The 13191-nt window shown below is 45.9% G+C and overlaps 1 protein-coding gene and 1 long non-coding RNA gene across 18 annotated transcripts in view; one reads left to right on the top strand and one right to left on the bottom strand.

The window, feature by feature from the left end:
• LOC137853213 (uncharacterized) overlaps positions 1–13191 on the top strand; it is a 224386-nt gene that overhangs the window by 24803 nt on the left and 186392 nt on the right. The window lies entirely within an intron of this gene.
• Positions 3962–11432, bottom strand: LOC137853216 (uncharacterized). Its single transcript, XR_011094335.1, has 3 exons — positions 11385–11432; positions 5355–5517; positions 3962–4099 (listed from the first exon to the last, which is right to left on the bottom strand). It is a non-coding gene; the product is annotated as an uncharacterized lncRNA (long non-coding RNA).

Below are 13191 nucleotides of genomic sequence, written 5' to 3'. Positions count from 1 at the left end.
GGTAGGCTTTCCTTTTTGATTCTTGTCATGCGTGGGAGGGCTGAGGTCCTAATCCCGGATGCATCCTTATCTCTATGTCTCGTCTGTGTGCTAACCAACTTTACATTTTCCCAGTGCCAGAACCAGAGAGCTGAACGCAAATGAGTGGACCAGGCAGGCTTCCCCTTGGTGTGCGGGATCACTAACTTCATGCGCCCGCATTCATTATTAGTGCTGGTCATTTCATAGTCACAGCAAGGAGCCTGGAACAAAGCACCACCACTGCCTACTTCTCTCTTGCACATTAAGCAAGAGGAGTTAGGGGAGTGCCACCTTCCTGGGCGTTGAAGCCATCCTACAGACCAGCACCTTTTTTCCAGTAGGAAAAGCGGGTGGGCTCAGCTCAGTGCCAGCCGCCAGGGACTGGCAGGGGCTCTCTGCCCAAACTCAGGGTGTTTCGGGGCTGGGAAACAGGTTAACGCCGTTCTTGATCTCAGGGCCTCAGCCCTGGAGCCGGTGCCGGACTCGCCTGGCTTGTTTCATGTAGGAAAGCAAATGCCCCACGCGGCTTCAGCCCATTTCCAGCGTGCAAAACCGTAATGAATCTGCAAGTTGCTGATTGCCTTTATGAGGTGCTAAGCACCGATGGCTGCCTGATACCAGCCAGGAGAGTGTCGGCTCTTGGCCGCATCAGGGCTGCAGCGAGTTGTTCTATAGAAAGAAATGGCTTTCCTGTATGAAGGCATCACTTATATATGGAATATATATAACAAAACCTGGAAAGCCTCTAGTCACTCATTTTAGCTGCTAAAATGCCTTTAGGCCAACATTCCTGCTGTGAAAGGGGTTATGGACATGTCATATGGGGGTCATCAGTGAAAAATATACCCAACTTTTGTTATTCTTAAGTCTAAATCAAAAACCTCTTTTCACAATCCACTAAGGGACGATTTACTAGAGAGTAGAATGTGGTATCAATTATTTCTGTGGGCATCCTTTTTGTTATAAGAAGCAAAGAGGATTGCTTGAGAGTCAATAGCATGACTCCATCTCAGATTACTAAATAATGAAATGCTAAACTTGGCCTAGAGTAAGGACTATTGCTGTCTCAAAGGGACCAGAGGCTTCAATTAAATCAGAGGACAGTGTTCAATGAATGAGAAAAGGATGCTTAAGGTACGATGACATATTACCGGATTTTACATTTAATTGCAGTGCTTTGTTCTTTTAATAAAAGCACAAGAGCACTGGATCTCCATTATGGTCATCTGGTGGCATTGTTCGCTGTGGACAGTTTATTGTAATTTATTGGCTATGTTTAATCCCTCTATTTTTCATATAAATGAATTCTGTCTGCTTTTTTTATGAATTTTCTCTGCTTTTTTTTTTTTTTTTTTTTTAAAAAAAAGGCACCTAACAGTTATTTACACACAAAAGAGCTTTTCCCCTGAAATACTCAACAGTGTAAGAAAAAACCCGCCCAGCTTAGTCTGAAACTGTACCAAAAGCGAGGGCTTCTGCCCAGAAGCATGTAATTCCGTGTCCCCCAGGCGGGTATGGCCACTGGCAGAGCACGGGGCAGCTGCGTGGGGTGCATCCGGCACGTGCTCTGCAGCCGGGGAGCCTGCGAAGGCTGTGAGCTCCCAAGAGCCTGGCACACAGCAGAAGATGGGGAACAGCACTGCTGGCTTTCTTCCCCTGAGATGGCCTCGTTTGTTCCACACGGCTCTGCGCTGCTTGGCTTTCCCGTGCTCAGCCCACGGGCACAGGGTCCCTGCATGGGGCAGCTCGCTGGGCTTCTGCTCCAGGAGAAGCTGCCTGACCCCCCCCCCCGCGCCCAGAGGTGGGTTTCAGCCTCTCTGCTCTGGGCCCTGGGATAACGTACAACACATGGCGCTAGTTTAGGCAGAAAACCACAGGAGCATGTGTATGTAATTATACATGTGTGTGTGTGCACGCATGCATGCATGTCTAGATGTATTTATAGTTTTATGTATGCGTATATAGATACATTCATTTAAAATGTGAATTCATAATTGTTTTTAAAAGGTTGTAAGGCAAATACCTCCTTTTAGGTTTCTTGCTCCAACATGTCATTGCTGTGATTGTCTCCTTTGATCACGTCAATCGTATCCCTTTGTATATGTATATATGAAATAATATCTATATGTATGATGAAATCATTGGTGACTTAACTAACGTAACCTGATGCATCACAGCACCACCGCAGTTATAGTCAGCTTAGGAAAACAGGAGTTGAGAGACATGATTATTCAGATTCTCATGTATATTTTTAGAGCTTTTTTTTTCTTAGTTTCACTGAAAGGTCCTTGTGCAGGAGACGGACTCTTAAATGCTGCTGAAATATGGTGTGCATCAAGCAGAGGCTGGGGACATAGCCTGTCTTCAGCCCTGGACAGCGTGTGTCTGGTTTTGGGCAAGATCCTCCCTGGGACAGGGTCGCTGGGAGCAGTTCAGATCCCTGTTTAAACAGCTTGGGTGCCTTGCTTTCCTTTCTGCCTGCTTTCAGTTCGCCTCATGTCAGAGCCTGTGTCTGGGAAGGTGACGGTCGGTGAGCACGCTGGAGCGAGCCGACCCTCAGAAGGGACGGTACAAAAGGAAAGGAGAGAGCAGCTCTGCCAAAACTGCTGCCTGGGGCTGCTGGCGGGGGGAGCTGGGAGCTGCCCTGGCTGCTGGGCAGAAATTTCACCATGGTTTTGTCTGGCGGGTTTCTTCAGTAGGGTTCTGAGCAGAGTGTGCGCTGCTTGTAATGGCCTGCAGTATCTAATTTTTATAACATCATTTAGCCATGTGACAGCGTCAGAGTAATGAATTCGGGAAGTGCGTGGTGAGGACTGTCTGTGCGAGCGGGTGCACTCGCTGCTCAGCTCCCTATTGATCGCCCTGGGCAGCGGATGAGCAAGCGAGGGTGCTGTGCATCCCAGGCTCCTTAAGGCACTTGATTGTTCAGGTTTGGGACTGGGACCACGATTTGCAATCGCAGCTTTTCAGTACGGGGGCAGCCCCGCTGGACAGGACGGTGTCCGGGAGCTCCCGGGGTCCCCTCTGCGGGCAGCAGAGCTCGTGGGGTGCTGCCCTGCCCATGTTGCGTGGGGCAGAGCTCCAGCTGGGAGCCAGGCAGTCGGCTCGCCGAACACCCCGTATTTGTCATAGCTGCTTCTTGCAGGGGCTAATGCAATGTGACTCTGTCGTATGCATATTTGTAAATTACCATATGATGAATCTGGGGCCGTACCACGGCAAACCCTTCCTCTTGACAAAGTGCCGTGCCTATTCCCAGTTCTCCCCGGCCTCTGTTTTTGTTAATTTTACACTGAAGGATCAACAAGCCCAGGATGCACGCCTGCATCCATCTCTCTCCCTCTCAAAGGAAATTAGTGCTTTCCTGTCACTGCAGGTGATATGAGAAGGGGAGGAAGTACACAAACTGATTTATCTGGAGCTGTCAGCTGTTTTGAGGATGTTGACTACTAAGGGTGTCAGCTCCTCCTCAGTAGTTGGCTGACTCTGAAGAAGACCCCATTCCTCATTAAAAGAGCACTGAGCTGCACTTGAAAGTGACTTTCCCACTTGTTCTCCTCTCACAAACATCACAATAACAGATTCGCTGTTTAAAGTGGCATGATCTTCGTGCCAGGCCCAGGCAGCTCTGTGAAATACACCTCTGCAGCTCTTGGTAGCATCGGCACCATCCATGCAAAATTCATTTGAGGTATAAACTAGAGGCTATCATTGCGGATGACAGTTATAGCAAATCAGCGCGCCGTGTACAGTTTCATCCTTTATTCGCATTATGGATCATAATAAATGTCGTCCTGGCAACGCAGTTTGTTGAGAGTCAAACACGGCGTCCCACAACACCCCACCACGCTGAGGCTGAGGGATGGCGCTGTAGGAGCTGGTACGACCCGAGAATGACTCGCTGCCTCCTACCCACCTTTCTGAGGACTCTTTCCTCCTCCCAGCACATTGGCGAGGTGTGGAAGGCAGCAGGCGTGCACTGGGGTCCCTGCTGCACACAGACCCATGCAGCAGCAAGCCTGAGCAGCAGCAGCGCCAGGACGCCGGGTTGAATGCATCACGACTCGAAATCGGAAGGCTTGAGGAAGAAGAAGATGGAGTGTTGCGTGGGTAAATTGAGAAATATTGGGGAAGAATTATTAGCCACGTGCAAGGCTATATCTTCCTTCTTTTTAATAAGTGCTCAGAGAAAAAGCACTACCAAGGTATTGGAAGTGGAAAGGACGAAAAGTATTAATTTAACAATATATGTCTTTGGTATAGAATTTCACTCAGAACTAAGAGAGATGTTTCCTGAGCAGAGTCAGGCATGATTCACATAACATTTCCCCTGCCCCTGGGGAATGTCGTCTCCTTCTGATGTCTCCATTTACAGGAGAGGTTTCATTGCAGGTATGGCATGGGCTGCCACGCCAAAGGGCTGGGTTCGCTTTCAGACCCTAACACATGCTCGCTCTGTGCGATACAGCAGCCTCGTGAATTCCCTTACATGGAGCAAAGCTTTCCCAGGATGGAGCACTTCTATCAGAAGACCCGGAAGCTTTTTTTCTCCTATTATTTTGAATAAAAATGCCACTTGGCTTTTTTTCTGTGATGTGAACATGTTAATTAACAGGCTGCAGAGATGAAGAAACACCTTGCGAAGTCAAGCTAAGGGTTGGAGTTGCTCCCAATTTCTGAATGAGGCTGCAACCTCTTTCACAGTGAACCTGACCTGGTCTGTAGTTTGGCAGTTTAAAGGTAACAGAACCAGTGTGACTTGAACGCTAGAGGATATAGAAGTCAATGCTTCCCGGACAAATGATTATTATTTTCCTTGGATTCATGGTGAAAACTGGCCATTAGCTGAACCCGTATGAAAAGAAAGATTTCTACAGCCTCCCCAGTACACGTGTGGTTTCAAATGCAGCCTTCAGTAGCAGGAGTGACACGTCCAGACAAGCACCACTAACCCCAGAGGGAAAGAGAGTCAAATTCTCAGGGATGGAACTGTAAGTAGGGCTGGGTCATTGATGGCAGAGTCGCCTCCCTTACTCAGTGCAGTTGGGAAGGGGGCAGAAAGTCCTGAATTGCCCCACTGGACATTAACAGAAGTGCAACCACAATTATCTCAACAAGACAGACTTGTTAATACAAGCAGCAAGTCCTAAACCACCCTTTTGGCTTCTAAATCACAAAGATTTCCCATCTTTGGGGATGCATAGCTCTCCTTGGGAGAGGAGACAGCACAGATACCTTATGGGCTCAGCCTTTACACAAAGCAAAGCCTAGCGTCAAGCAAAGGCCTGAGATGGTAAAATCTGGGCCTCGGTCCAGAGCAGAGCCTCTCCAACCTGTCAAGTGGTTTATGTCCTGTCTGGAGGTGCCAGAAAACAAGACCATCCAGGAGTCATCCTCGGAGTTCAAATCTGGGTCCACACACAGGGTACACAGAAGGCTGGATTCAGAGGCAGGTTTAGGGCTCAGCTCTGCAAAATTCATTGCCGTGGAGCAGTCCTGTAAGGCAAAATGATTTATCCCAGTTTTTAAAGTGCATGCGGGTTTTGGTACTACAGCTGAAAAGACAGTTGGGGTCCTGTGGGCGGGAACTTGGAGAAAAACTGAAAAAAAGCCGCCCTGGTTATTAATCAGAATTTTGTATACTTTTCAATTCGCTTCTCCAGGACTGATTCCGCTGCACAATAATTAAAAAGAAACCCGTGCTGACGGTGGTGCCCCCCCGCCAGTGGAGCGGTGCCTGGCTGATCCCATTGTCTGCACCCTGAATGCTGAGCCTACAGTTAATAATTAGTTAGCAGCGCTTAAATGAAATCGCACAACCGATTCTCTGGTACACTGGCAGAGGCGGCGGCTGAGCCAGCCAGGACTTTGTCATCTTGGCAGGGAGAGGGAGCGCTCGGTGCCATCCCACAGCCAACGTGCTGTGCCGGGGAGCTGGCGGAGCCCGGCGGAGGGGTGCGGGCAGGAGGGGAAGGGAAGGCTTTTGCCATCTTCTAGGAAAAAAAAAAAAAAAAAAGAAGAAGAAAAAGAAAATGGACTCGTTTTTGGAAGGGAGGTTTCGTGGAGATGTCTCTCAGGTTCATATTTATTGTTTATTGCCCGTAAAACTGTGTTTCTATGCTTCACAAAGCCATCATTTCGATGTAGTCTGCCTAGCCTGAAATGATAAATGAAAGCAATGAAGGGAGAGGAAGGGTGTTCGGGTGATTAAAACTCTGGATTTGACTTGAGAAAGTAGATTTCAGCTCCGTCTCTGCCACCGACTTTTGGGTGACTTTTGACTAATCGTTTAATCTCTTTGGGCTTATGTGAGATCGGGAGAATGATGATTTCTCCTTTTTTTTTTTTTCTTCTTTTTTTTTTTCCTTGCCTGGTTAGGCTGTCCAAGTCTTCCCATTGGGGACCCTTTTTACCGTGGTCACAGAGTGTGACCAAAATGGGGATACCACTGTCATTTAAATATTCCCGGTATTTTAACAACGTGTTTGTGGATATAAAGGGAAAATAGTAGAGTAATTAGAAAGGATGTGAATAATGAGAGTGCCCATGGCGGCACATACTGAACCTCAGACAAATCCGTTTCTGACTGGAGCGGGTTTATTTCCCTCACTGATGATTGAACTTAATCTAGGCTGTGATTTTATGGAGGTACTCATAAACTGGAGGAAATCTGATGGCCTCTGGATGTAAAAGGTCAGAAGAGATGATCTAATAGTCCTTGTTAACCTTAAAACTGTGAAGGAAAATGAAGGTCTTTTCTATTATTTTTTTACCACGGTTAGATAGGAAATGGAATGGTGGGTGGTAAAGCTAAACCCCAAACTCAGATGCTCCCTGTCTCTGTCCCCATCTCTTTGCTCACTCCTGTGCCTGTAGGTTTCCAGCTGTGGGCCACACCTCCCAGAGCATCTCTGAATCACTTCTCTAAAGGGTGCCTGAAAGGCAACCAAAAAAAGCCTTATGTCAGGAGGCTTTAATTCCCTACTACAGGCAATCGTGTTTCCACTGGAAGTGTTAGGGGTCTAAAACAAAAAAATGGTTGAAAACTTCTGCTCCGGTCTTTGCCAGGGGTTAAAGACAGCTCAATCCTGGCACATTCATGTGCCCATCTTGATGTCTCAACCCCGTTCCTGCAGCTGAACAGGGCACTTCTTGTCACTGTTTTCAGATCTGCCTGTGGCCCTCTTTGAATTTTCTTGTTTTGTGCTTACCCTACAATTAAGTATCCTTAAGTGACAAATATATAAAGACCTTAATATACAGCACTGTTGCATACCAGATACACAAGTGCACCTTGGTATGAGCACTTCACAGACAAAGCAACCTAATCACTCATCAGCACTATTGTTTTTGCTGCATGTGTGGTCTGGATCAAGGGCTCACGTGCCTTTGGCAGAGGTATGATTACCTCGGGGCTTTGGAGGTACTGCTCCAGCCAGGAGCCCTCCTTGCTGCTCCCCTTAGGGTCTGCGGCCAGCCAGCCGAGGAGGTCCCCGAGGAACCCGTGGTCCCTGCGGCATCGCATCGTGGGTGGCTCTTGGCAAGGGTGATGTCGCCGTCCGGGCATGATTGCATGGCCGGGGCACTGTCAGGACACGGGGCATGGAGAGGGAAGGTGCCCAACCCGCACCAGGCAGCGTCTTCAGTCCTTCCAGCGTCGAGGCAGCACCAGATCGTGGTGCTCGGCAGTCCTCCACAGACCTCTACTGCGAATTTGTCTAATCGTGTTTCAAATCCATTTATATTCCTGGCCTTTGCAACATGCTGTGCAGCAAGTTGCATAATTTAGTTATTCTTTGTAAAAGTGTTTCTTATGGGCTATTTTAAACCTGCTGCCTTGTAATTGGGTGCACCCTAGTTCTTATGCTGTGAGAAATAATGACTAATTCTTTTCTATTTGCTTTCCCTATACTGCTCATAATTCTATAGACTTTATTGTGTGTTCTCTGATTTTTCCTGTATCATTTTGTAGCTTGAAGGGCTACATTTTTTACAGAAGTCAGCACAATGGGAGATAAGTAGAGGATTTGGCGTGTTATTGCAGACATCCTGAAATATAGAAGAAAAATTGATCATCAGCTGAACCAAAAATGAAATTCTGGACTTTTTCCGATTAAACAGAAAAAGAACAAAAAAAAATATTAAAAAGATGAACATAACCATGAAAAGCCAGTTTAACATTCAACATTGGTTTCAGAGTTTTATTTCAACGTTGACCTCTTTTGTTTTTATGCAAGGCAGCAATTAAAGGGTATTGCAGTAGAAGAGAATTCATAGGAAAGGCTTGAGACATTTTTGTTTTGAAAGTTTCAAAATGTTTTCATGCTTCTCTGAAATTTCCCTTCTCAGCCTGTCCATTCAGTCAAATCAAAATTTAAGCTATCAGCAAGTCTGAACATTCACCCAAAAGGCTTGCTTTTACCCAGGTGTAAAGAGAAACTCTCTTGAAAAATTTGATGTAAAACCACATAAAAAACCTCTCCTAATATGAATCCGTCAAAGATCTCATGCCAGGCAGGTTTCCCACGGATTTTATTCTACGTGTGCTAAACACTCCACAAAACAAAGCCCATCCAGAAATGCGAATCTGAGGGCTGTTTAACACTGTAGATTTTCCCCTTGTATAACAATTATGTAAACAGGCACGCTAATTGACATCGGATGCGACACTGTGAATTTGTGAGTAGTGTTCAATAGCCATCATAATTTCTCATTTTGCTGCTTTTGGTTGCATAGGCTAGTAGTCACACGTAGGAGGACAGAACGGAGAATGCAGGGTGTACTAGCTCCAACCTACCTGAAGTTGGTTGTTTTTCCCTGCCAGTGAAGTATGTCTGGATTTTCTCACCTTTTTGAGCTCAGGTCTTTGTTCCTTAACTTATGTTTTATAACAGGAACAAACTAATTAATCTCTTTGCCAAAGAAAGGCAGGCATGTGCTTGTTCCCACCTGAGATTTGCTGGGGGTGAATTCCTCGCTGCCGTGCTATTGAGGCCCTGGAAGAGTACAGGAGGGAGTCTGCCTGCTCCTGACGTCTGCTGGAGCTGGGTTGTCTGTCTGTCTTGAGGTCCTTTTGGGGACCCGAGAGGGGAACACTCACTGGCCGGTCATTTACGCCTTGTGTGGCAATCGGAGCCCCAGGTGCCAGGAAAATTTCTCCTCCGCAGCACAGTACTGTCATGGATAGTTTTATGGTTGACAGTGACTGCGCAGGTTAGTTCTAGGTGATCTAAACAAGCTTTTGTTTCCTTCCCATCACTGTAGCGTTGGATTCAGTCTTAGTCTCTGTTATGAGTCTGCCTAAAATCTGATTTTTGAGGAGTTTATTATTTTAAAATTCATTCAAAACAAATACACAGGCTTTGCTGAAATATGCAGTATCCAGTAGGAAATGCCTTATATAGTATGCTTGGCTTATTTAGAGTAAATCTAGTTAGATAAAGATGCATTTTAATATACAAATTATATTTGTTTTTAAGCTACAGTATTGTATCTGGACTCCGCCTGCTTCCATTTTTTTAACCATTAATCTTGCTTTTGCCCCTAATCCTTTCTTTGCTACAATGAGCTTTCACTGAGTGCGTGTGGGGAGGGAAAGCCCTATTAGATTATAACATTTTATGAGTTGTCAACGATATAATGACATTAGCCACCTGACTGAGAAGTAAAAACCTTTGCGGTGTCACATAACAGGTTAGAATGGGCTGGTAAGCCCTTGTGAAATAAACAAGGTGGAAAAAAATCCTCCAAAATGTATATTTAAATGGATGGATGTAACCCCTCCCTGCTTATTAGAGCACCGAGGGCACTTTAAATATTTTATACGTATATATCTTTATGTATATGTAGAATAGATACAGATAGGTGCACACGGATACATACATACACACATGCATAGACATACAAGTCTTTCAAAATCAGAAAGGTCTCAAATTTAATTGGAATGGAAAATGCTAACTAATTGGCATCCAAATTTGATTTGCTGTAGAAACCTCATATTTGTTTGAAACACAACACTGTGTCTTGGAACACAAGCCCAGTCCTTCAAAAATCATACACGAGAACTGTGGAAGAATCAATTAAAGTTGATTTGGCAGATCTGCTTTTGACAAATATAAAGAAATCTCTGATTAGGCTGAGAAGAAAAGAATCCCTCTTTCGTGCTCTCTCTATTCTCTCCCTCTTTAAAGGCAGTAGATGTCAGAAGGGGGTGGGTAGTGATATGCAAAACACGGCCTCCATAACCAAAGTAGCCTGCAAAATTAGGTGTCAGCATGCAAAGCTTATTGATGTATGAATGCGGAAAATGAAAGCCGGCAGTAGACAGACGGGGCTAAAGGTGAGACAGCCACAGTGAAAGCAGCTGTACATCTACGTCAAGGTGTTGCTATATGAGCCTGCTTTTTTCTGGAGGGCCACAGCCTAACAAGCTGTGCCTGGCCATAAAATGATGAAACAATACAATGTAGGCACACACTGTGTGAATACCAAATAAATTGACTCGGACCCCCCCCACACCCCTTCAAAGTAGGCCTGTGTATTCATTAATAAATTCATATTCTGAGTTTTCAATAAAAGAAGAAAATGCAGTGTAAACTGGAGTTACTTAGTGACACCCAGCTCATTGCTTTTTATTGTTGCTTGCAGCTACGAAGCCTTCGCTGTGCACTAGTAGAATTTATTACTGTCTGTCTTTGTGGCAAGTTGGCGAAGTGAGCCTTTTGAAGAAAATTGACCCACACTTCATGAATATGATGAAAAATGCCAATAACACTACAAAGACAAAGCTCTTGACATTAGTGTGCAAAGAACTAAGAGACGGTAATGAAAGTATTGCAATTACAAATCATATCCCTCCTCCTCGGCCGAGGGTGCGAGCTTTTGGGGACCGCTGAGGAGCCCCGATACCCCGCTGGATGTGGGGTGGGATGAAGAGTGGGGGAGGATGGGTGCTGTTTCACCACCTTGCCCCCTCCCCATCCTCCGTGCTTTGAAGGGGGTAAGGGGTGAGAAGAGAAAAGCAGGCAAAGTGCTTAATCCAGCAAGGATTTCCCTCCTAGAAGGTTGCCCCTTCTTCTCGCCGAGCCTGTGCGCAGAGGCAGAGTGGTCTCGTTGCTAAGGCACAGGACTGGGAGCCGCGCGGCCCAGCTTGCCTCTCTTCCCTGTATGCTCCTGGACACAATGCACCGTAAGGCTCTGCGCCTCAGTTTCCCTCTCTGTACCATAGTTGTTTTCTTCTGTGCTTTACGAACATAGTCTACTTCGACTGGAGTTTCCTTCAAGCTGCCTCGCTCTGCTTTCCTGTGTGCACCCCTCCCCTCTTTTGGTATTGCAGTAATCGTAATAATTGGGATTAAAATTACCATTTTGCAAGCAGGAAGGTCTGCCTCACAGGCGCTGTCCCAGTGAAGTGAAAGAGAAAGGAGGAAGCAATGTGATACTCAGAAGATCTCTCTTCAAGACTTTCCCTGGCAATAAGCAACTTGATCAGTGAAAATATATAAGAAACAAATAGGACAGTTGTTTTTTTTTTCCCACTAGCTGATGAAGCACTAGAACAAAGCAGCTTCAAGGCAGGAAGAGTAAAAGCTAAGAGAAACTGAGCTGTGAAAAAAAAAAAAAAAAGAAAAAGGCAACAAAAGGTTATTTAGCCCTATGTTGAGCATTTGCCACTTTCTGAACTTATTATTCATCAATCAAATTTTCCGTCACCAAGATAAACTGTAAGTGCCAAGTGTTTTGTTTATGCATTCTGCTCTTATATTTATTGTGGAGAGACCTGCTAAAAATCAAATAAAAAGCAAGCATGCTATCTACTAAATTTGTATGTGACAGTCATAGGTATATCTTGCCACATTGCAGTCCTGGTGCCAGAACAAATCAGTTCAGCTTTGCTGTTCTCATGCTCCTCTTTCCACTTGTAGGAGATGACACTTGTAAATTAAGGCAAACCATGACTGAGTTTCCTCTGTGACATGTGGCCGCTGATGAGATAATCATGAAGTCAGCTGGAGCAATTCTGCAGGTCTGTCTGAGCCGCTCTGCACCCAAACACAGGCTGTCCGGGAACTCCGCTTCGATCTGACTCCATCAGACCTGTGCCACCTGTGGATCCAGGCTGCTCGGGGAACACGCGGGGCTTCAGAGATGAAGAGACTCCGCCGGTCCTCACGCAAGACCCTTCTGCTTTGGATATCGAGTGTTGCAACATGTACAAGTTGTCTGCTGCATTTGTCAGCGTCCTTGCATCGCTCATTTTGAGGCACAAAAGGGTCTCTCGGGATTGCTGTTAGCTGTCTGCAGAGCATGACAGTGGAGTGAGGACTAAGCCCTTATTCTCAAAACTAGCTGTTTTGTTGCCAACCTGTCACATGTGATTTCCCCTGCTTGTTCAGATGTCATCAGCAAGGCCATGGCAAGACCCCAAGGTCTCTGTTGCTGGCTGTGGGCCTTTAACACCCATGACTTGAAGCTGGCACTTGAATGGAGTAGAAGACAACCGATTAAACCATCTTACAATCGTATTACAATGAGGAGCTTAATCAGTGCTGATTTCCCATTCCTGCGCCTGCTGTTCGTAGATGCACTCCCTGTACTTAATGAGCAGAAGCTCAGGTGTGCCTCAGTCTCTCTCCCTTCTCTTTCCTGACTCTGGGGTGTCTGACATGATACCTGCAGGACACACGACAGGTTTCAGCAGGTTGACACCTCTTTGGTGTGTGTGAAGACACAGATACAGCCATGAAGCGTATCAGGTGTCTTTAGCATCTGGACCATCCCTTTTCTCATGGAGTGGGGTCGTTTCTCTGTCCTGGTCACGAGAAAGACCCACCACATCTGAGGAGCTGGAGCAGGTGGCTGTATTAGTGCCCCCGGTGGCTGAATCCATCCATGGGGCGTCCTCCTCAGAGACACCAGGAACCCAGTAGGAAGTGACTCTGTCATTTAGGAGAACTAAGCTGGACATGATACTATTTTCCACGTTTTATGAATCAGTTAAAGTTTTACGGTACATTATGATAAGAAAAAAGAAAAGGAGAGTAAAGAAGCATCCAAACAAGAGAAGCAGCTGCTGTATAATAGGTGAAAAAATAACAAAATGGACTGATTATGTCTGAACATCCATCTTTCCGAAGCAACTACAGATTATAAATCATTGCTTGTGTTATT

The sequence above is a fragment of the Anas acuta genome, chromosome 3 (assembly GCF_963932015.1).
Source record: "Anas acuta chromosome 3, bAnaAcu1.1, whole genome shotgun sequence".
Taxonomy (NCBI): Eukaryota; Metazoa; Chordata; class Aves; order Anseriformes; family Anatidae; genus Anas; species Anas acuta.
This window is presented reverse-complemented; position numbering and strand designations above follow the sequence as displayed.